The sequence below is a fragment of the Giraffa tippelskirchi genome, chromosome 2 (assembly GCF_054371585.1).
Source record: "Giraffa tippelskirchi isolate mGirTip1 chromosome 2, T2T-mGirTip1v1.2.pri, whole genome shotgun sequence".
NCBI classification, from domain to species: domain Eukaryota; kingdom Metazoa; phylum Chordata; class Mammalia; order Artiodactyla; family Giraffidae; genus Giraffa; species Giraffa tippelskirchi.
Genome location: NC_137276.1, coordinates 68439767 through 68465755, shown reverse-complemented (window position 1 = coordinate 68465755; position 25989 = coordinate 68439767). Strand labels below are relative to the sequence as shown.

The 25989-nt window shown below is 36.7% G+C and overlaps 1 protein-coding gene and 1 non-coding gene across 6 annotated transcripts in view; one reads left to right on the top strand and one right to left on the bottom strand.

Moving 5' to 3' along the window:
* Positions 1-25989, bottom strand: part of CTNNA3 (catenin alpha 3) — a 1864976-nt gene that overhangs the window by 1759452 nt on the left and 79535 nt on the right. The window lies entirely within an intron of this gene.
* On the top strand, positions 3372-3512 carry LOC145540035 (small nucleolar RNA SNORA67). The gene has a single exon (XR_014078161.1). It is a non-coding gene; the product is annotated as a small nucleolar RNA SNORA67 (small nucleolar RNA).

The window sequence follows — 25989 nt, the reverse complement described above, 5'->3', positions numbered from 1 at the left end:
AAAGTAGAGTTTGAGAGAGAAGTCTGGGATCAAAATACAGATTTCAGAGTTGACAACATAAAGGCAGATGAAATGAGACAACCAAGGAGGATGTGGACCAGAAGGAAACAGGTTGGAGTCAAAGGATTATTGTGAATGAATGGAAATATAGGCAGCAGTACTCAGAGGTTTAGACAATTAAGATTTGCTTTGAGTGAACTAGCAAAATATGAGTCTTTCAGGCAGACCAATTAGAAAAAGCCCTGTAGGTGTTAGCAGGAAGGCCCCTAGTTTGTCCAGCAGAGGGAGGACTAGATTTCAGCTCCACTCAGCCCTTCAGCAGGGCAACAACGCAGCAGCCAGTGTGAGAACCATGGCAGCTTTTCCACTCCCACTGTCTGCAAAAGGATTCTTAAAGTCTCCTACATTTCATCACCATTGGATCTCAGTAATTAAGAGGACTAGCTTTGAAGCTGGTCTGGGTGAGAATCTAGGCTCTGTTCACTGGTGACTTTAGGCAAGTTAGTGAATCTCACTAAACATCAGCTTTCTTATCTGTAAAATGAGAATAGTAAGAGTATCTTCTTCAAAATGATCTTGAAGATTAAAATTAAAAATCCATATGGAAGTCATAACTTAGCCCATGCCTCAGACACCTGTTAAGAGCTCAACAAATATTAGTTGATATTATTCTCCCCTTTTCAGTAGGAAAGTAGAATCTACTTGTCTACGTTTAGGTTAAACATACCTCTTTCATCTATAGAGCCTGTAATTATTATTCAAGAATGCTTTCGCTCTTTGTTCCCATAATGAAAGGGCTTAACACAAAGCTTCCCTCTGGTGACTCATTTCATTGGATCTCTTGACTTCAAAATCTAAGGCATATTGCCTACATGCGCATTAATTAGAAATGGAGCATGCCTATTCCCTGGTGGCTCAGACGGTAAAGCGTCTTGCTTACAATCCGGGAGAGACCTGCGTTCGATCCCTGGGTCAGGAAGATCCTCTGGAGAAGGAAATGGCAACCCACTCCAGTACTCTTGCCTGGAAACTCCCATGGATGGAGGAGCCTGGTAGGCTACAGTCCATGGGGTCGCAAAGAGTCGGACACAAGTAAGCGACTTCACTTTCACTTTCACTTAGAGTATTTTTTAAATACTCTTTAAAAAATTCCTAAGGCACAACAGCCTCAAAGAGTCTTGAGCCTCTTGAAATCAATTCTAGAGTGAGACATAAGAGGTGCGTTCCAGAGATAGGGCTACAATTGTTTTATTTTGTTCGGTTGGTTGGTTGACTTTTTTAAGATTTTTGTTTTCTTTTGTTGTAAGAATAAAACAGAGCGAAGGAAATACAATAGAATGTATATATTCCAACAACGTGGTAAGGCTACAACTATTAAATGTAGTACATGTCCAGATCCCTAAGACTCTGAATTTTTATTTCCTTAACTTTTAAGAATTCTGAATTTCAATATAGCAAAAAAAAGCATATTTTATAATAAAATGTAAATGTCTTTAGCAGGTTATAATTCAAACTTTCAAAGGTTTCTTGGAAGCATTTGAAGTTCTTTCTAACAACCTTTGGATAGTCATCTTGCTGGTGTTTTTTGAAAAATAATCAAATTGAGCTCCTCCCCCACAAAATTATGTTTTATGGATTCTGTATGAGAAAATACAAATTAAATTAAATTCAAACATTTGTTTCTTATGTTCATAGTAACCAAAATAAAACTTGTTTCCCCACATACAACCTTAATGAGAGCTGCAAAAAAAGATAAAAAACAAACAAAAAATCCAAATGATTGACTTAACAAATATGAAATAAAACAAAGGAAAATATCAGATTCTATTTATATTTAGGTCTTACATCCTTCTTGTTGTGAATGGCTGGCTAGTCTAATGGCCCTCCAAAATAAAGAAAAAAGTTGTACTTCAATTTCTGATTTAACTGAAAAGTAAGACTATATATAAGAATTTTATAAGATGACCTAATTACCCCTTTTCTGATACCACACATTTTAAGTTATTTTATAAAATGACAGTTCACACTAAAAGCTCATTCTTTTTTCACAATGGCACACATTTTCAAAATTGCAGGTAGGAAGAAAGGACAAAAATGCCCCATGGTTATTCTGTGTAGCAATGCCTTTCAACTCAAGGACATTTTGTATAAAATTATACCAGAAGTGAGATCCTATCTCATTTATAAGCCCAGCATGAAGTTTACCTGCCTGTTATTTAAAAAGTCAAAGGTCTAAACTTGTCCAATTGAAATCTATGAAGAAGATAATCTAGTATGTGAAACCTCAGAGAAGCTTTCACTGATTCACCCAGGACAAGAATAACTTGCACTATAAGCATCAAGTTTAAACAACCAGGGCAGAAGTAACATGCCCTTCATATACACCTTGAAAGTGACAGTAGCTTTCATTGCTGCAAGTCCAGTGGGCCTATGGGTCAGTTCCACTCCATAATGTTATAAGACAGCTCAAATGTATGTGAATTCTCCTAAGGTCTGATATTTTTGAAAAGCAGAGAACACAAAAGAGACTAGCAAAAGAAAAGAAAAAAGCAGAATTCATATCAACCTCAATTTGAAGCCAAAAATAGTCCCATTTCTTCATTTTCTGATTACTCACAAATAAATAAGACCCTGCTTATCAAAATAGATAAAACCAAAGTCTTTGAAAACACTACATTCATTTTTCCATAAATCTATTAATATATTTGCAAAAACCAGTGATTTGCAGCTGTTTTGAGAATTCCAACTTTCTTCTCTACTTCCAGGATCTCCATTCTTCCATACTCTCTTAAAAGAAGTTTTAAAAGTCTGTGCCACTGTTTGCAATAGTCAGGACATGGAAGCAACCCAAATGTTCATCAACAGAGGAATGGATACAAAGATGAGGTACATATACAATGGAACATTACTGGGCCATAAAAAGTAACAAAATTGTGCAATTTGCAGAGACTTGGATGGACCTAGAGACTGTCATACAGAGTGAAGTCAGATAGAGAAAAACAAATATCATATAATATTGCTTATATGTAGAATCTAGAAAAATGATACAGATGAACTTATTTGCAAAGCAGAAATACAGACATTGACATAGAGAATGGACACATGGATACCAAGGTGGGAAGAGGGGTGGAATGAAGAGAATGGGATTGACATATATATACTACTATGTATAAAATATTAGATAACTAATGATAGCCTACTGTATAGCACAGGGAACTCTGCTCTGTGGTGACCTAAATGGGAAAGAAATTTAAAAAAGAGGGGGGGAAACATATGTATATGTATAGTTGATTCAGTTTGCTATACAGCACAAACTATATAGTGGTAAAGCAACTATACTCCAGTAAAAATTAATTTTAAAAAAAAGTCTGATCCAAGGTTATTCCCTCTGCCAAGGGGCCTACTAGTGCCCCTCTTTAGGAAAGTAGCAACTTGGAATAAAATCTGGCACACCTCAGGTTTCTGAGGGAAGGGGATGTTTATTTCCTTTGACTGTGTACATGTATGCTTAATTCTGGATAGATTTGTGCTTTCTCATTCACACACTGAAGCTGCTTTCTTTCTTGACATAGGCCAGAGGCATCAATGTACAGCAAGTTTCCTTAGTCATCCACTATGACTTCCCCACCAATAGAGAAAACTACATCCACAGAATTGGTCATGGTGGATGTTTCAGCCATAAGAATAAGGCTATTAACATGGTGCAAGAAGAAGACAAGAGGACTCTTTGAGGCATCGAGACCTTCTACAACACCTCCACTGAAGAGATGCCCCTTAATGTTGCTGACCTCACCTGAGGGGAGTTGTTCACTGATTCCTAAAATGTCGATGTTTACTCTTTCCATCTCCTGTTTGACCACTTCCAATTTGCCTTGATTCATACACCTAACATTCCAGGTTCCTATGCAATATTGTTCTTTACAGCATCGGATTTTTTCCAACACCAGGCACATCCACAACTGGGTGTTGTTTTGCTTTGGCTCCATCTCTTCATTCTTTCTGTAGCCATTTCTCCAGTCTTCTCCAGTAGCATATTGGGCACATACCAATCTGGGGATTTCATATTTCACTGTCATATCTTTTTGTCTTTTCACACTATTCATGGGGTTCTCAAGGCAAGAATGCTGAAGTGGTTTGCCATTCCCCTCTCCAGTGGACTATGTTTTGTCAGAACTCTTCCTGAATTCTAGATCATTATCTGTCATCTGATTGGATATCCCACAAATAAATCCAACATCCCAAACTAAAAAACATAAAATAAGGACAGTATTTTTACTCTAATCCTAGAGAGATAGCCTCTGGGAAAAAAAGAATGTCAAAGTAATTTTAAACTACATTTAGTATTCTTATTATATATATGTGTGGTGTAATGGGCTTCCCAGGTGGTGCTAGTGTAAAGAACCTTCCAATGCAGGAGATGTAAGAGGCACAGCTTTGATCCCTTGGTTGGGAAGATCCCCTGGAGAAGGGAATGGCAGCCCTCTCCAGTTTTCTTGCCTGGAGAATGCCATGGACAGAGCAGCCTGGAGGGCTACAATCCATATGGTCCAAAAGAGTTGGACATAACTGAAAGACTTAGCATGCATGCATATGTGTGATATATATATTCTTATTATATGTGTATACACATGTTGTTGTTCAGTCACCAAGCTGTGTCCAACTCTTCACGACCCCATGGACTGCAGCATACCAGGCTTCCCGTCCCTCACGATCTCCTGGAGTTTGCCCAAGTTTGTGTCCATTGCATCAGTGATGCCATCCAACCATCTCATTCTCTGTCACCCTCTTCTCCTTCTCTTTTCCAATGAGTCAGTTGTTCACATCAAGTGGTCAACGTATGTATACACATACATGTCAGTCAGTCAGTCAGTTCAGTCGCTCAGTCATGTCTGACTCTTTGCAACCCCATGAATCGCAGCACGCCAGGCCTCCCTGTCCATTACCAAATCCCGGAGTTTACCCAAATTCATGTCCATCGAGTCAGTGATGCCATCCAGCCATCTCATCCTCTGTCATTCCCTTCTCCTCCTGCCCCCAATCCTTCCCAGCATCAGGGTCTTTTCCAATGAGTCAACTCTTTGCATGAGGTGGCCAAAGAATTGGAGTTTCAGCTTCAACACCAGTCCTTCCAATGAACACCCAGGACTGACCTCCTTTAGGATGGACTGGTTGGATCTCCTTGCAGTCCAAGGGACTATCAAGAGTCTCTCCAACATCACAGGTCAGAAGCATCAATTTTTCGGCGCTCAGCTTTCTTCACAGTCCAACTCTCACATCCATACACGACTACTGGAAAAACCATAGCCTTGACTGACGGACCTTTGTTGGCAAAGTAATGTCTCTGCTTTTAAATATGCTATCTAGGTTGGTCATAACCTTCCTTCCAAGGAGTAAGCATCTTTTAATTTCATGGCTGCAATCACCATCTGCAGTGATTTTGGAGCCCAAAAAAATAAAGTCTGACACTGTTTCCACTGTTTCCCCATCTATTTCCCATGAAGTGATGGGACCAGATGCCATGATCTTAGTTTTCTGAATGTTGAGTTTTAAGCCAACTTTTTCACTCTCCTCTTTCACTTTCATCAAGAGGCTTTTTAGCTCCTCTTCACTTTCTGCCATAAAGGTGGTGTCATCTTCATATCTGAGGTTATTGATATTTCTCCCAGCAATCTTGATTCCAGCTTGTGCTTCTTCCAGCCCAGCGTTTCTCATGATGTACTCTGCATATAAGTTAAATAAGCAGGGTGACAATATACAGCCTTGACATATTCCTTTCCTATTTGGAACCAGTCTGTTGTTCCATGCCCAGTTCTAACTGTTGCTTCCTGGCCTGCATACAAGTTTCTCAAGAGACAGGTCAGATGGTCTAGTATTCCCATCTCTTGAAGAATTTTCCACATTTTATTGTGATCCACACAGTCAAAGGCTTTGGCATAGTCAATAAAGCAGAAATAGATGTTTTTCTGGAACTCTCTTGCTTTTTCGATGATCCAGCGGATGTTGGCAATTTGATCTCTGGTTCCTCTGCCTTTTCTAAAACCAGCTTGAACATCTGGAAGTTCACAGTTTACGTATTGCTGAAGCCTGGCTTGGAGAATTTTGAGAATTTACTTTACTAGTGTGTGAGATGAGTGCAATTGTGAGGATAAACAAATAAATAATTACATTCGCACTATTAGGAAATAAGATTTCCAGAATAAAAAAAAGAGAGATACAGATGACCAACAGGCTCATGAAAAATGTTCAATATCTCTAATCATCAGAGAAATGCAAATTAAAATGACAGTGAGACACCACCCAACACCTGTCAGAATGGCTATCATAGAAAAGAACATAAATAACAAATGTTGGCAAGAATGTAGAGAAATGGAACCTTTGTACACTGTTGGTGGGAATGTAAACTGGTAAAATCACTGTGGGAAACAGTATGGAGTTTTCTCAAAAAACTAAAAATGAAACTACCATATGATTCAGCAGTTGCACATGTGGGTATATATATGAGAAAATGAAAACATTAATTTGAAAGGATGCATGTAGAAAAAAGAACTTAATGACCTAAATAACCACAATGGTGTGATCACTCACCCAGAGCCAGACATCCTGGAGTGCGAAGTCAAGTGGGCCTTAGGAAGCATCACTGTGAACAAACTAGTGGAGGTGATGGAATTCCAGCTGAGCTATTTCAAATCCTAAAAGATGATGCTGTCAAAGTCTACACTCAATATGGCAGCAAATTTGGAAAACTCAGCAGTGGCCACAGGACTGGAAAAGATCAGTTTTCATTCCATCCCAAAGAAAGACAATGCCAAAGAATGTTCAAACTACCGCACAATCACACTCATCTCACACGCTAGCAAAGTAATGCTCAAATTTTTCCAAGCTAGGCTTCACCAGTACGTGAACCGAGAACTTCAAGATGCTTAAATTGCATTTAGAAAAGGCAGAGGAACCAGAGATCAAACTGCCAGCATCTGCTGGATCATAGAAAAAGCAAAAGAATTCCAGAAAAACATCCATTTCTGCTTTATTGACTACGCCAAAGCCTTTGACTGTGTGGATCACAACAAACTGTGGAAAATTCTTCAAGAGATGGGAATATCAGACCACCTTACTTGCTTCCTGAGATATCTGTATGCAGGTCAGGAAGCAACAGTTAGAACAGGATATGGAACAATGGACTGGTTCCAAATCGGGAAAGGAGTACTTCAAGGCTGTATATTGTCACCTTGTTTATTTAACTTATATGCAGAGTACATCATACAAAATGCTGGGCTGGACGAAACACAAGCAAGCTGGAATCAAGATTGCTGGGAGAAATATCAATAACCTCAGATATGCAGATGACACCATCCTTATGGCAGAAAGCAAAGAGGAACTGAAGAGACTTTTGATGAAAGTGAAAGAGGAGGGTAAAAAAGCTGGCTTAAAACTCAACATTCAAAAAAAGAAGATCATGGCAACCAATCCCATCACTTCATGTCAAATAGAAGGGGAAACAATGGAAACAATGAGAGACTTTATTTTCTTGGGCTCCAAAATCACTGCAGATGTTGACTGCAGCCATGAAATTAAAAGATGCTTGTTCCTTGGAAGAAAAGCTATGACCAACCTAGACAGCATATTAAAAAGCAGAGACATTACTTTGCAAACAAAGGTCCGTCTAGTCTAAGCTATGGTTTTTCCAGTAGTCATGTATGGATGTGAGAGTTGGAATATAAAGAAAGCTGAGCGCCAAAGAATTGATGCTTTTGAACTGTGGCGTTAGAAAGGACTCTTGAGAGTCCCTTGGACTGCAAAGAGATCCAACCAGTCAATCCTGAAGGAAATCAGTCCTGAATATTCATCACATGGACTGATGCTGAAGCTGAATCTCCAAACATTTGGCCACCTGATGCGAAGATCTGACTCACTGGAAAAGACCCTGATTCTGGGAAAGATTGAGGACAGGAGAAGAAAGAGACAAGAGGATGAGATGGTTGTATGGCATGACCAACTAGATGGACATGAGTTTGAGCAAGCTCCAGGAACTGGTGATGGACAAGGAAGCCTGGTGTGTGGCAGTCCATGGGGTCTCAAAGAGTCGGACATGACTGGGCGACGGCACTGAATGTACTTCAAAGTTTGGCAAAATTATTTACAGTTGCCAAGATACAGAAGCAACCTAGGTGTCCATCAACAGATAAATGGATAAAGATGTGCTATATATATTCGAAAGAATACTATTTAGCCATAAAAAATGAAATTTTGCTAATTGAAACAACATGGGTGGACTTAGAGAGTACTCTGCTTACTGAAATAAGTCATACAGAGAAAGACAAATACTGTATGTTATCGTTTATATGTGGAATCTAAAAACTAAAACAAACTAGTGACTAAAACAAAAAAGAAACAGAGTCACAGATATGGAGAACAAACTAGTGGTTACCAGTGCTAACAGGGAAGGGCTCCTGCCCTGTAAATGGGCTACAAGCGTACATCTTACAGCACAGGAAATATAGCCAATATTTCATAATAACTACAAATGGAGCATAATCCATAAAAAATTTTGAGTCACTATGTTGTACACCTGAAATTAATATAATATTGTAAATTAACTATACCTCAATATAAAAAAAAGATGCAAATGTAAAATCAAAAAATTTAATTAACTTTATTTTAAATGGGAGCAATCGGTGTGATCTCATTATGTATGTTTCCCTTCCTAAAAACTATCTACTTCTTTTTGTATGTATTCACACACATCCAAAAAAAAAAAAAAAAAATGGACAGCAATGGCAATCTGGTGCATAGTTTGTGTTCCCTAAATACTATTTTTCACTAAAAGGACCTAGGTTCCTTTATGAAAAGGCTGATCAAAGATCTGGTGCAGGAAATGTACAAAATGAGCCTAGAACATCTTCTTGTGCTAGGAATCAAGGTTCACTTGGGTTTTGTCCAAAGTTTCTTGTTGTTTCATCACTAAATTGTGTCTGACTATTTTATGACTCCATGGATTATAGCCCATCAGGCTCCCCTGTCCATGGGATTTTCCAGGCAAGAATACTGGAGTGGGTTGTCATTTCCTTCTCCCAGGGATCTTCCCAACACAGGGATCAAACCCATGTCTCCTGTTTTGGGAGGTGGATTTTTTTATCACTGACCAACCAGGAAAGCCAATCAAAAGGCTAAGTAAGCAATTTAAAGGGGCTCTCAGTGGCCAAAAATCAGAAAATTTGAGCATCGAAAGAATAAAAATTACAATACACTGAAACATATCCAACATATTAAAATTTAAAAACAAAAACTCATTGGTCACCTTTCAAAGTTGCTAGAACACCATCTTATTTTTCTGAAAATGGGTAAATAATGGGAAATAGTCAAGTATTTTCCTGATTTCCTGGTAGGAACTATACTTCTGACTAATGAAATAGTAAGGGAAGAGTTCTTCTTTATAAATGATCCCAACTGATAAAACTAATAAATTAGAGGGACTTCCCTGGCAATCCAGTGGTTAGGAGTCCACCTTCCAATGCAGGGGACATGGGTTTGATCCCTGGTCATGGAACTAAGATCCAACATACCACTGAGCAACTAAGCCCACACACCACAACTACTGAACACACGCACTCTAAAGTCCATGCTTTGCAACAAGAGAAGTCAACTTGCAGCAGCTAGAGAAAAAAGCCCATGTGCCACAACGAAGACTCAATACAGCCAAAATTTTAAAAAATAAAATAATTAAAAATAAAAATAAAAAAATTTAAAAAACAAAAATGTAAGCATTTAAAAAAGAATTATAGAATGATAAAGTAGCCACTTACAAGCCCTTAAAAAATAATAGACTATACAGGAATTACCAGTATGAAGGCTAAAATCATTAGGTGACTGATTAACAGGGAGTTATGAGGATCAGGCCTACAGCACGTGAATGCACTGATCAATCTTAACATTACCAAAAGTGAGACAACCTAGGCTCATGTATTAGACATAATATTAAATGGACACTTGACTTTCAACAAAGATGTCACAGTAAGTCAACGGAAAAAAGATAGTCTTTTCAACAAATGGTGCTGAAATCACTGAACACCCATGCATAAAACAGGTAACTTTTTGGATTGATTCAAATAGAAATGTTCTATTTGATTATGGTGGTGATTATATGATTGTGTATAATTATCAGAACTCATCAAACTGTAAACTTAAAAAGAGTGACTTTAATGTATGTGAAAAATTCACATAAAGTTAATAAATCTAACTTTAAAAAATCTTTTCTGTTCATCTCTTACTCCACTGACACTGAAAATATTTCCAGATTACTTCAGTTACTATATAATTACAGATTTCTATTGATATCCATTGACTCTATAAGCAGTTAGCAGATTTCTCACTAGGCTATCTGAATTAATGTTTTCCAAAGCTAATTTGTTTTCCTTAAGCATCCTTGACCACTCTGGTAATCACTCCGTTTATTTGATGCCAAAACCTGCAATCCACTCCAGTATTCTTGTCTGGAAAATCCCATGGACAGAGGAGCCTGGCGGGCCACAGTCCATTGGGTCACAAAGAGTTGGACGGAACTGAAGCAACTTAGCACAAATCTGCTTTGTGTTTCCCAGGTGGAGCTAGTAGTAAAGAATTCATCTGCCAAGCAGGAACTGTAGGAGACACAGGTTTGATCCCTGGATCAAGAAGACCCCCTGAAAAAAGAAATGGCAACCCACTCCAATATTCTTACCTGGAGAATCTCCATGGACAGAGGACAGTGGCGGGGTACAGCCCAAGGGGTTGCAAAGAATTAAACACAACTTAGCGACAAAACAACAACAAAACCCTACTTAGTATATTAAGAATATTTGCTTCCCAGGTTTCAAACCTGTGTGTCCAAGTTATCCACACTGTTATGTTATGCAGCTGATGTGTTCCATGTGTGGTTTATAATTTTTCTGCCAAGAACTCTAAGTCAACCTGCATATGTGTTTACAAAAGAACAACAAAAAAAAAAGCTTTGAGTATTTTGTTTCAGTAGTGCTTTTTGTAAAAGATAATCATTTCTTATTTATTTTATTTTTAACAATGGAATAAAAAAAGGAGCCAAATGATTGTCCCTGACTCACCATGTTAATTGAATATCTGAAGATATCACTGAAAGATCCTTAGCAAAATGTTAACTGCTACACTTTTGTCCTTTTTCAATACTATTGGGTGAAAGCAGTGAACTTCTAAGCTTATTCACTTTTACAAGCTGGGTTTAGCACGGTGTGCAGCACAGAGCCCAGAGTCTTCAACACAGTAGTTGGTTTTTGAGTATCTGAAGATCAAAGTACATTAAAAAGTCCTACCTCTGAATTCCTTCCTCCTACCCAACAACTTTTTTCCAAGTTAAATGGATCTAGTTAATTTTGACCTAACAGAAGCTGAAATTCAAGTTAAATTTATAACCAAATTGAGTGAAAGGAAGGAAAGTAACTAATCTCATTTATAAAAACCTATTCAGAAAAAATTTTAAATACCAAGGCTAGATTCATACAAAATTGCCAAATACATTTTATTTTAACATTAGCTTGATTGTGTCTGTTCTAATATGTAGATATATGACCTTATTTAAAAACTTCTGTTGTTTCCAAACAACTAAGCCTCTTTAATCTTTCTTTGGAATTAAGTTAACAGACCAAATTCTTTTCTGCACCTAGAAAACTTACAGCCACACTTATGCCTACATAAATCAGTGTGTGGGCTAAAAGGGCAGCAGTTCTCTACTTTTTTTTTTCCACCAAAACACAAGTGATATTTAAAGCATATTTAATATTCTCCATCCAGCATACTTTCCCCACTCTGCACTGTCACCCTTGGTAAGGAAGACAGCTAGTTTGCATGAAAGTCCCCCATGAGACTTCTGTATATAAGCCTATATTTTCTCTCCCATCAATCCACCATACACCACTGCCATAAAACCATAATCAAGAACTGTGACAGCTCAGCCTTATTCCTGGCTCTGTTTTATAACTCATGCTTATTTTTCTACTTTCACCCCATTTTTAATTTCTCCTTTCTTGAATTTCACATAGCCTTGTAAGTCACCTTGAATCCTTTCTAGAACAAGGTAAGGAATAAATAATCATTCTATGTATCAGTAAAAGCAATCTCTTCTTGTTTACCCTAGATAAAGCCTTAAAACTTCAATTTCTTGCAACCTCTTAACTATTCTCTACCATATTAAACACACAAGTATGAAAATCCACAAGTTCCTATATTTTTACTTTAATTAATTCTCTTTTTAAAATATTAAGGCTACATACAGAAAATACTGGAAAAGTATCCATGTACAACTTAGGTTTAGAACTTCATATAGAAATTAAATTGTTTGCACAAAGAGCCTGCTTGCTGCATAACTTTTATGTCTAAAGAATGTAAAGCTTCCAGTGTCTTGTATACAGTTACTCAAACAGCAATAGCTCAGCTAATAGGAATTTTTTAATGCTTTGATATAAGACTACTATAGCTTGGGCATTGGCACATGAGAATTTGTTTTAGTGCTATTTTTAAAGCCATTAATAAATACTTCAAATAACAGAACTGAGTTCTGCTCAACTGAGTCTGCCTCAATTGATGTGAAAGAAAAAGTATGTAAGAGAATCACATTTCTACTTAAAACAGAAATGACTGCTAATCTACTTGGAAAAGTAGATATTTATAAAACTGGAGTTTTCATAAAGTAGTTTAGAGTTTAGTGCTATTAAAAGGAAATTAGTTATAAAAAAAAGTAATTTATACACAATACAGTAGTTTCTATTCATCCCATTTTATAGAAATAATATCCTTTAATTTCCCCCAAAGTTATCTAACCAAGTAACATATAACCTATCATTAGGATTTGCCTTATAGCAAAGACTGATTTTAAAAAGTTTGACACTTCACTCACCTACTGCAGGACAGAGTATTGCCCATACACAGATACTAAACCAACTGTCTAAGCAATTTCTTGTGTTTAGAAATTCAGTGCCACTATCATGGCTCACAATTTGGCTTATGATGCATTTGTAAGCAAACAGCCTGACAAGTACCCTAGTGTATTTCAGGATGACTGACAGGACACAGTGGCTCAAACAGGAAAGGGGGATGGGTGCTCTTAAAGCAACATACCAGTGAAAGGCAATATTAAACAGTAGAATCAGATTGAAATTATATTTTTCAAGTTTGCAATGAAATAATGACATATTGTGCAATACAAGCTTTTAAATATAACTTTTCATGTCATCATATGCCCCAAACACTGTGAATTTCAAAGTGACTTTTAGAATTTAAAATATATTTAAAATGGACTACCAAAAGGACCTACACAATAGCCAGGGAATTTTTTTCAGTATTATGTAACAAACTAAAGGGGAAAAGAATTTTAAAAAGAATAGATATATGTACATGTATAACTGAATCATTTTGCTGAAACTATCACATTGTTGATCAACTGTACTCCAATATATAATTAAAAGTTAAAACAATAAAATATAGAAAAAAATTTAAAACAAACATGCTATATGATACTTCCATGTACTTATCGAACTTCCAAATTACTTACAAATATTTCAATTATTTTTAACAGAAATTAGGTCAGGGTACCCAGAGAAAAGCAGTTCTCAAGATAGTAATTTTTTTTTTTTTGCCGCACCATGAGGAATCTTAGTTCCCGGACCAGAGATGGAACCCGTGCCTCTTGCAGTGGAAGCATGGAATCCCAGCTATTGGACCACCAGGGAAGTCCTGAGAAAAGCAGTTCTTATCTCATCTCGAGATATTTGCCAGTCACTGTTACAACAGTAAGTAATAAAAGCAATTTAAATAGCTTGGATTATTCAAAATTGTTATTGAAGATGGAGATAAGGAGATCTATGTATTTTGCCCCTGCTGTGTTTCTTTCCTGTGACCTACTTCCATGGTTAAAAAATAGACCATCAGGTTAGGAAATTTCAATTATGGGTATTTCTCTATTAGTTTCACTTGGAAAAATATTTATTTAAGTGATACACTGACTTCATTATTCACATTTATAATTTTTCCTATATTATCTTACAATACTCTGCACTGCTCAATCCTTTTATACATCACCCCTGTTGTTAAAACAACAAAAAAAAGCCATTCATTTTTAAACGCAATTCCACATTTAGCCAGCAGAGGGTATCATCTGATCCTGAAAGGCCACAGTATTGAGTCCAATGACATTTGTTTTAATACTTGAACTAGGAACTGAAGCACACCATCTCAACTTTGTCTATTAATAATATTGTGTTTAGCAATATTCCATTGTATTTGTCCATATTAGTGTTTAATACTTCCCATCTGTGACAAATTATTTTGTTACATTATTTCCTCCTCTATCAATTCAATCAGATGCATCAGAATTATCGGGTTCAATCATCTGGATGACTTTCTACAACTCTAGATTTTCTGGGACAAAAAAGCAAACAAAAACTCTATGTAAAGTTTCCAAGCTCCATTAGAAAATTCAAAAACAAATTCCAAAATATAAAAAGAAACTGCACTATAAAGCAAAATAATTTTTCTTCAAAATTACATATGATATTTGTAAACCATTTAGTATTTTCTAATTGCCCTGTTTAATATTTACTAACTGTCCATTTAATAATAGGAGCTATAAAGTAATTTTAAAAGATACATTTCCTGTTATCACTGCATTATTTCTCCCAAGCATGCAATGTTATGACTGTAACAAAGTCCTATACAAGCTACAAATTATTTCACAACTTAATACCCACCTCAGTTTGGAAAAGCATGGACATTGATTTGCCTGATTTATTCTAAAAATAAAGATTTTACTATATAATTAATTAAAATCCAGCTTCCCAGGTGGCTCAGTGGTAAAGAATCCACCTGCCAATGCAGGAGCCGCAGGAGATGTGGTTTAATCCCTGGGTCGGGAAGATCCCCTAGAGAAGGAAATGGCAACCCACTCCCTATCTTGCCAGGATAATCCCATGGACAGAGGAGCCTGGTGGGATACAGTCCATGGGGTCTCAAAGAGTCAGACACGACTGAGCATGAATGCAGACCCAGCTAAAATCAATAACTACCACAAATTTATCTTAACCAAAGATACAAAATTTCCATGCTTCTCTAAAACTATTATCACAAACATCAAGTCTACTATTAACAATGGCAAAAATAAGACAGATCTAGAGGCTCAGAATGATCTCTCTTCTTAGGCTTGCAGGCTTGCCACTAGTGACATATCCTCTATACTAAAGAATTAAATTTTCCAAAGAGAAGAGAAATAATCACTGTTTTCTTCAGTTGCGACACAAAACAGGAAATTGCAATTTCTTGAAAAGAGAATTCTACTCCTTATAATGAAAGCAACTTTGGGGTTCTTCACTCTATAAAATCACTTCTAACATCTGAACATGGCTGTTTCTTTCCTCATATAGTTATAATGGTTGCCATGTAAAAATTATATTTTACATTTGGAAATAATAACATCCTAACTGTTATTGATTTTTTCATAAAATGTTGTAACTTTAATTTTCTAAACTGATATATTCTCTATAGTCCAAAATTGATTATTTCTCAAATTAACTTAGAAGAAAGCATCCAGAAGGAAACCAAAAAGTCCGTTTTGCCAGTAATTTGCTTATCCTTTTCACATATCACTTATCATCCACACATTTTAGAATGCACAGATAACTAATTTTTTCTTTCTGTTCTCAGTTTCCAACCCTGAGTTTCGTTCCCTGACACAGGCATTCCTGAACTATGTCTCATTTAATGATTTCTGGGTTTTCCAGGTGCCTTAAGCATCCACATGTAAAGCCCTTGTTAGATTCTACTTGTGGCTAAAAAAAAAAAAAACCTTTTTAAACAATAATGCTTTGATAGGGAGGGGAGACTGAATAGATACTACTTATTTAAAATAATCCTTTTTACTTTTAGCAAAAATGCCTCCATATAGTTTATGCTCTATTTTAATTTTTTATACACTCTTTATATAGTTTATCTTGAAAACAACGTATTACCTCCCTATTGCAGTAACATAACATATTACTCATAACATATGGCTCATAACATAATATTCATACCAATGAGCAAATCTAGAGCAAGCTCTACTCTGACTACAGTAGGCATGATGAGTTTGGGGTATGAGTAGCATGTGCAAATGGGTATTCCTGTGGGCAGCTGGAAATTCAGAATCCTGCAACTCAGGAGAAAAATCAAGATATGATAACTATGCATTTGTGTTATGCCTTAAACTATGAGACAAGAAGAGCTTTCTCATGGCTGAGTAGAGAGAGATAAGGCATCAAGGACCCACTAAGGGTAGGAAAAGAAGGGAAGTAATGAAAAAACATACGCAGAAAGGCAAGACAAACTTCAGATTCAAGGTCTGCTTTACTCTGCTTGGTCTTGTTCACACTGACTCCCATTTACTCTGGTCTCTTCATGTGAGATGAGACTATAAAGTTGCTATAAAAGGTAATTACTTATAAAACTTGGAGAAGGAAATGGCAACCCACTCCAGTATTCTTGCCTGGAGAATCCCATGGACGGAGGAGCCTGGTAGGCTACAGTCCATGGGGTCGCAAAGAGTCGGACACGACTGAGCGACTTCACTTCACTTCACTTATAAAACTACTCATAGAATCCAATGAAGTACTAATTACAGTATTAAATAATTCATTAGTCAATTATTGTTATTTTGTGGAAGATAAGTTTCTCATTGTGGAATTCTATTTTTCCAAATTCAAATACCATTGAATCTTAGAAAACTACTGTGAGAGACAATAAGTAGATTGCCCATCTGAGTTAAAAGTTGAAGTCATTAAATTCATACATTTTTATTTACAAATTAAATCCATTTCACCATTTCTACACTATACATGTTAATAATTTATAATTAAGTAACAAGGAATCATGGTCCTAAAATGGAAGTGCTTACAAGCTGCTTCCAAAGTTGTAACAAATGCTTAATAAAAGCAAGACACACTAACACATATTAATTAATTATGTATGTTATCTATAGGATTGAGTATGGAATGTTTTAAGGATAGAATACAAAACTAAAAGCAAAAGAATGACAGCAAGTTTTAAAAAAATAAAATAAATAAACTTCTGATGTCTTGTTCCCACATAAGACATGGAATTGTGCCAATTTGCTTCATTCCAGAGAAGGGAGCCAGTCAGTCACTGAGGGCTATATTAGAGACAGAAGAAGGAAATCCTTTCTCCCACTCTCTGTTTCCAAAGATAATAACAGAAGACTAGAGCATGATGGATTTCACTACCAAGTAGCCATATTTATTTTACTCATGCCCTCACTGACCCTCTAAAAGTCAACTCTTACTAATTTTGTATTATGGAACACAAGAAAAAAATATGTACAAAATTCATTTTTCAAAACTTACAATATTCCTAAATTGTCTAAAAAAGAACTGCTATCATCCCTAAACTTAAACTGTAACACCATTCCTATCAGTCCTTCAACTGTAGTGAAAAGAATGGTGCTTATCACAGAGTAAAGAAAAATAATTAAACTCAGTCATTAACATAGTGAGTCACAATTTTTTGGTTCTAAATAACCCTGCCCACACCTGTGCAGGATATGTAAGAGACATGGATCTGATCCCTGGGTTGGGTAGATCCCCTGGAGGAGGGCATGGCAATCCACTCCAGTATTCTTGCCTGGAGAATTTTATGGACATAGGAGCCTTGTGGACTACAGCCCACAGAGTCTCAAAGAGTTTGACATGAATGAAGCAACTTAGCATGCATGCACAATAACCCTCCCCAATAATCTGAATAACCCACACATGTGACCTGACTCATCCCAGCTTTATTCCTCCCAGGTCTTGAATACAAAGAATTAGACTGACCCAATCAATCATGCTCCTCTGTTAAAGTTCAACTCATGGAACTGATGTGAAAAGCCTGGGGTTGTTTTTGTTGTTGTTGTTGTTATTGTTGCTATTATATTCTATATCTTCAGTCTCAGTTCCATTCCACCCCGTCCTTCTGATAGGCATCCAATCTGTAGTAGTTAGTGTTGGAAGTTTTCCAATCAACTTTCTGTGGCTTTTTTTACATATGATATTTATCTTTACAATGATACATATCTTTACAATGATATATCACCTTATATGTGTGTGGATTTTTTAATTTACACAAACAGTATTGTAATTCCCATCTCTTTCTACTTCTCAATCTCTCTCTCTCTCTCAGTTTCTCCTCTTAACATGACATTTTCACAGCCTACTGATGTCAAACTATAATTGCAGCTTAGCTCATTCAACGCATAGTCTCATCTCCCCCTTGCCTTTCACTGCTATGGAAACAAACAAGACTAGATTTCCCAGCATTCTTTGCAACTCAGAATGGCATATGATGGAATGAGTTGACAGAATGAGATGTCATCTTTTGCTTTACCTATAAAAAGGTAAAGCAACGTTGCCATGGCCCTTCATCCTTCCTTCTGTTATCTGTGGTATAAAGCCTAGACACCAAGCAGTCTTACTGCAAACCTGAGGAGGAAAGATGACAGAACAAAACTACAGAAAGAGCTTGGGTCATTGATGTTATCAGTTTTGAACTTCTCATCTACAGATTTCTTATTATTTGAGAAAAAGAGGAGTTCTCAATTAATATAATTGATTTAGTTTGTTCTTTTATTTTGCATTTGTAGTATTCTATTTTGCATTTTATTTTGCATCAGATGCTTTTATAATGTATTTTATCTGACCATATGCGTATTCAAGTATGTTTAGGTAGTTTCCAACTGTTTACTATAGGAAACAACGTTATAGTATAATAAACATTCTCATACAAGTCTCTTTGTGTACCTCTGCAAGAGTCCTTCTATATGATTTATATATATATATGTATACATATATATATTTCATATATCTATGTGTGTGTGTATATATATACACACATATATGTATGTGTTCTGCGTGTGTTGAATTGTGTCCTCACCTAAATTCATGTTTATATCCCAATCCCTTGTACCTCAGAATATGGCTTTATAGGACACAGGGCCTTTAGTGATGTGATTCAGTTAAAATGAGGCCATTCTGATGGGCCTTAACTCAATATAAAAATTTAGTCACTCAGTCGTGTCTGAGTCTTTGCAACTCCATGGAGTGTAGTCTGCTAGCTCCTCTGTCCAAGGAATTCTCCAGGCTAAAATACTGGAGTGGGTAGCCATTCCCTTCTCCAGGGAAACTTCCCAACCCAGAGATTGAACCCGGGTCTCCTAGATTGCAGGCAGATTCTTTACCATCTAAACAACCAGGGAAGCCCAATTCAATATAAGTGGTATCCTTTTAAGAAGAGAGGTGCAGACACAGATACCCACAGAGGAATGGCCATAAAAGGATATGCGAAAAAAATGGCCATTTCCAAGCCAAGGAAAGAAGCCTTAGGGAAATACACACGCACATCTACTGACACTTTGATCTTAGACTTCTAGCCTTCAAATTAAGAGAAAATAAATTTCTGTTGTTTAAGCCTCCCATCATGTTGTAATTTGTTATGGCAGCACTAGCAAGTAATACAATTCAGAAGTAGAATTTCTGGGTCAAAATGCATGTGAGTAGTCAATTTCAACAAATATTACCAAATTGGTGTCCAAAATAATATTAGCAGCAGACCACATGGATTCACATGTGTCCCCCACCTCCTTACCAGAACAAGAGACAGCATGACATTTCAACTTCTGCAACCATGAGAGGTACAAAGCTGATCTCATTGTCATTTTAATTTTCATTTCTGATTACCAATGTAATTGGTGATCTGTTTTAGGTTGATTAGCTAGCCATTCAACACTCCTTTTTGTGAATTGCTTATCTATATTTTTTACCAATTTTTCTCCTAGGCTGCCTATTTTTCCTTAATAATTTCCAAAATTTCTCTATAAATTCTATATATAATCCTTTGTCAATTATATTCCTTGAAAATATCCTCTCCCTGCTTAATACAGCAATAAAGCAAAATAGCAAAGACCCTTTCTTTGTGTTTTTTTTCTTTTGGCCATGCTACATGCATGAAGGATCTTAGTTTCCCAACCAGGGATTGAACCCATGTCCCCTGCAGTGGAAGACTGTAGTCTAAACAACTGGACCACCAGGGAAGTCCCTCTCTTTGTATTCTTAAGCAGTCCACCATCTATATATATAAAAGTCCTGTTTTTTCCATATCCTTACAGACACTAGGCTATTGCCAGACATTAATTTTTGGCAATCTAATATGTATGATAAATTGTCTCATCATTTATTGAATCCATATTTACCTGATAACCAGTGAAACAAGCTAAACATCTTTTCACCTATGTATTGGTCATTTCAATTTTCTCCTCTGTGAATTACTTTTTACTTATCATGGACCCATTTCCCTATTAAGATTACTCGTTTCCTCATTAATTTTTTAGGAGTTCTTCAGATAATTTCAGTTGAATATGTCTATAAGTCAGCTATTTCCACAATAATTCTACATGAGAAACTATCCTAAAATTCAGTGGCATAAAATAACATTATGTCTTGTACATTTTAAGGTTGGCTGGGAGTGGGCCAGGATGGGCCTCTCTGGCTTACTCCAAGCTGTACTCCAGATCTACTCCATGTGTTTCTCATCCTCCTTGGAGGCTACCAGAACCATGTTTTCGCATGGCAACAATAAAAATATTAGAACAGTTGGAAACACAGTGCATCTTAAAATATAAGCTTCAAATGAGGACTCTGCCTCTTCTGCCCACATTTCAATGGGCAAAGCAAATCACACAACCAAGTGTAATACTAACCAAGTTTTCAAGTACAGGGAAATATACTCTGTCTCTAGCGGGAAGAACTGCAATGTTACATGGCAAAGGACGTGGATACATGGGAAGGAAAATGGGAACAACGCCATCCATTTTATAGGCCGATTTGTATATATTAATATATCCTCTCAGTTGGTATCTTTCATTTATCTTCTTTTAAGTGATTTTTTCACAAAGAAAGTTTTTATATTAATGTAACTAAATATTTTACTTTACTGTCTTTTACTTTATTACTTTTACTTTATTGCTTTTTTATTGCTTATGTTTTGGGGGTCCTACTTAAGAAATTATTTCCTACCCTAATATCATAATAAACATGTTCCTATATTTCCTGCTAGAAGAATGCAATTAAGAGGATCAACAATCAATATATTATTTTAGCTTAGTATGTGTATAAATACAAGATTATATGATATAAACTAAGCACCAAAGTAAAACAAGTAATTAAAGTTAAAAATAATTACCAAGGATGACTAACAGGTAAAATTTTTAGCTCGGTCTTTTAAAAATATTAATGGATACAGGCTGACAAAGATGAAAAATATGCAAGAATGATAAGGAATCACAAAACTTTATATTTTTTCATTAACATGTTTATTGATCTAAGCTATATCTTTAAAACTGCCAAGCACAAGACCACAGGAAAATATATATAGCCTTCTCAGGTCATGACATCTTAGAAAAAGAAAAAAGAAACTTTTATAGAACCTAGCTATTTATAAAACAATATATGTTATGATGTCAAATATATAAAATACATGTATATGTGTGCTAATAGTAGCAACTACTTCAGTAGTTTGGGGTGAAAAAGAGGTCCTACCTATTAATTTTCAAATTAAAAATACTTCCCAACTGCCACACTGTGCAGAAAGTCCAGTATCTCTCTTGTTCCTTAAACCGTTTTAAGAACTCTGGGAGCCTCTTGATCCACATATCGCAGAAAGAGAAAATAGAGAATTTTATTAGATACAAGAGGGCCTTATTGAGGGCTGCTGGTATTCTGCTCCCGGCACACAGTTTCCTGATGCAAACAGAGCCCCTGCGGTGCCACGTGACCTTTCCGCCTGCCGTGCTCTCGCCTTTGCTGCTGCAAATGCAGCGGTCACGAAGAGTCTTAAAGAGAGGAGCAGCCTGCTCCCTTAGAGGCACAGCATGGCAGCCACACCAGAACTTTTCGGTTCACCAAGCACCAAGCGGCTGGATCAAGAGGGCCTTCTGCTTCCAGTCACACAAGTGCCCAAACAGCATCTCCCATTGGACAATGCAGATCACAACAGGAGTCCTAGTCTAAGATCTTTGATGTTCTTTCTTACTCAGTCCTTTTTTAATCATGACCAGTTCAATGCACAAAATACTTTCTAATAGTAACTACAGGGAAGGAGTCCAGGTCTTGGCTCTGTTCCTCTCTAAAGGCTCCCAGACTCTTTACAAACTTCCTCCAGTCCTCTCAGTGCTGACCAGCCCTGCAGGTGAAGGAAGACTGGGAAGGGCAACCTTTACAAAACCAGAAAAGACCCTGTTAGACCAGTACCTGAGGCGCAAAAGACCTCATTAATTGTTTCAAACATTGGGGGGAAATTTCTCTGACCTTATAGTTGCCAGATAAAATATAGAATGCCCAGCTAAGTTTGAATTTCAGAGAAACGATGAATAATTTTCTGGCATATGTCCTATGCAGTGTTTGAAACGTACTGAAAAGATTATTGGTTGTTTTCCTAAAATTCAAACCTGTGTGTCTAATATTTTTATTTGCTGAATCTGGCCACTCTTCCTTATCTACTTCATGAATGGAACAAATTAGGAGGGAGGAGACCTAGAACTCCCCTGTGCCTAAATTTAAAGCAGCCACAGGGCCAGACCCTCAAATCCATGTATCTTGATTTCCTATCAGAGACTTGAGGCTGAGAGAGCCAAACAAAAAGCCAGCTTTCACTCTGTTACTGCTCAGGAGCTGCTTTTTAGATAGCCAGAGATGTTTCCTGGCCGCCTTCCAGCAACATATTTCTAACGACACTCAGCTGGAAGATTTTTAGTTCCCAAAAATGCAACATAGGATAAATGAGGACAAGGGAAGAACGACATAGTGTGCCCTGGGATATTACAGCCCCAACAGTAGGAGTAGACATACAAAAAAAAAAAAAAACACTGGCAGAGGCTATGCTAGAGATTAGTTTTATGCATCTCTGTTAGAAAAGGGAATCTGAATTGCTCCAAATTATCTAAGATAAAATTCACCTCCAATAGAGGACCAAACAATAGGAATAGGAGAATAGTTGCCCCAGATGAACATGTAGCTCCTGTAACCCAGGAATTTAACAAGATACTTGCCCTGCACTTTAAGATTTGAGAGAGAAATAATGTAGCTCCAAAACTGATAGTGACAGAGCTCAAAAGGGATATAGATATGTATATATCTCACGATAAACACCAGGGCTGAATAAACTTCCTGTCTTTAAAAAAAATAAGTAAACAGAAAAAAATCCAAAATTAAAAGACTGTATAACAATAAAAGAGGGAGATGGGGAAATTATCCTTATGACAAAAGAGAATTTACAATATATCAACTCTTGTTCTTTCAGTGAAATACTGAAAGTTAAAAATTCTAGGTAAGAAGTGATGGAAATTCTAAGTAAAACGAAAAGAAAGTTGACTGAAGTGAAAAGTCAGGATAAAAAAGAGACCTGATTAAAAACTAAAGTAAAAGAATTCAGTAAACCCAAAGAGACAATAAAGTAATTAAAATTTGCTCCTTTATCATCTGCCTTTCTATCAGCAACTTCATCATTCAGAGAGCAAAAGAAACTAAGAATGGAAGGGCTACCCTGGGCTTAATCCTTACCAACAAAGAAGAATGCCTTAGTGAAGTGAAAGTGACAGGAACCTTGGGAAAAATTGAACATATCACCTTAGAGTTCCTTATGGCCAAGGAAGAAAATAAAAAGCAAAGTAAGACAAGTATCTTAGATTGCTTAGCAGTTCAGAGAAAATATAAGGATTTCCCAGAGCCAAAGATTCTAAAATGAAAGACAGGTCAAAAAATAAAACTCACCACTGCAATCACAAATGAGGAAAAGAATGGGAGAGAATGTATGTAAATATAACTCAATGTGCTATATAAGGAGCTTTCTAAAGACTGAGATTTTTAAAGGACATACAAAAGAAGGAAAAGGTGATATTGGCCTATTAGAAGAACGGACTACTACAATGAGCAAAGACTTGTGAAAAATACACAAAACACAAAAACTTTTCGGTTGTATTTGAGGGTGGAAGGACAAGAAAAGTACAACCTAGCTCCTCTCCTCCCAGGCAGATTCCATGTTAACAAGTTACAGAGAGGAAGTGTGCTTTCATATTATACACCAAGGAACAAGGTCTTCCCTGGTGGTCCAGTGGTTAAGAATCTGCCTGTCCATTCAGGGGATGACGATTTGATCCCTGGTCTGGGAAGATTCCACTAATGCTGTGGGGCAACTAAGCCCATGCGCCACAACTATTGAAGTTCCACACCCTAGAGCCTGCGCACCACGACTACAGAGCAGCCCCAGTTCACCACAACTAGAGAGAGCCCGTGCAGAGTAATGAAGACCCAGCATAGCCAAAAAGTCACTACTTTTTTTAAAAAAGGAAAGACTGCTCCAACAATCTTAAGAAATTGATAAACCAGACAGAAAAGACAGTGGGAGAATGTTTGTTTAAATAAATATCCATTTCCAGGTATATTTTATAATAGCAGGCATTCTCATTCTCAGCACTACTGACGTTTTAGGCTGGATAATTTGTTGTGGAGTCGGGTCGGGGGGGTTAGGAGGAGTGGAGAGATGGGAGGGGGAGGGCTGTCTTGAGTTGTAAGATATTTAGCAGCATCTTTGGCCTCTATCCACTAGATGACACTATCATCACCCTCCTAGTTGTAGCAATCACAAATAGCTCTAGACATTGTCAAATGTCTCCTGGGAAGCAAAAGTACTCTGAGTTGAGAACCACTATACCGCAGAACACTGAAAAATATAATAAAAAATATATTATCACAAAATTATGGTTAGCATCTTTGAGTAATCATGGCACAGGGAATTGACAAGTGTTCTCCCATATATCAAAAAGGCAGATAGTGAAAATCTAATGTTAATCCACAGCAAATTTTAATATAGTATCAAAATATTATTAATTGGAAAAGAGAGCAGTGATCTCATTTTGGTATAGTTGTATTAAAAGCCACTCAAACTAAACTCATATAATTTTTCTCTTCCTTTTTTTCAATATCATAACTAAAGAAGGTACATTGGTTTCACTAAAACAACTTTTAAATCTTTTTAAAAATCTTCTTTGACAAGCTAAAGAAATGTTAGCTGTCTCATATACTGTTGGCTGAAGTATATACTGGTTAAACATCTTTTGAGAAGGCACTCTGGCAACATCCATAAAATTTTATATGCACAAATTCTTACACTAAACAAATAGTTTAGGAACCTGACATGTGTACAAAGATGCAAGGCAAGGACTGCAGTGTAGTGTTGTTGTGATAATAAAAAGCTAGAAACAACCTAAATGTGCATCAAGAGAGACTAGTTACATAAATTGTCATATATTTTCTCATTAGTATGATTTGAACTGTAACCATAGAAAAAAGCTTAGGAAATATACAGAATCCAATTGGATTTCATTTGCCTAATATTAGGGGAGATACTAAAAATATTTAACAACCAGCATGGATTAGGCCCCAATTAATCAGAGTCTAGCCTGGAGCTGGGTCTTGGAAAGCCCCCTGTATGTAAGGGTTCACCCTTTAGTTGCTCGGTCTAAGGAAAATCTAGAGGGTCCCAGGCAGAGGCCAAATGAAGGAAGGCTACTAGAGACAGAGAGAAGGAATACAAAAGCATTTCATATTTTAACAATTTGTATGCCCTTACAAAAAAAAAGAAAAAGCAAGAGAGATCCAGAAAAACATCTATTTCTGCTTTATTGACTATACTAAAGCCCTTGACTGTGTGGATCACAATAAACTGTGGAAAATTCTGAAAGAGATAGGAATACCAGACCACCTGACCTGCCTCTTGAGAAACCTGTATGCAGGTCAGGAAGCAACAGTTAGAACTGGACATGGAACAACAGACTGGTTCCAAATCAGGAAAGGAGTATGTCAAGGCTGTATATTGTCACCCTGCTTATTTAACTTATATGCAGAGTACATCATGAGAAAC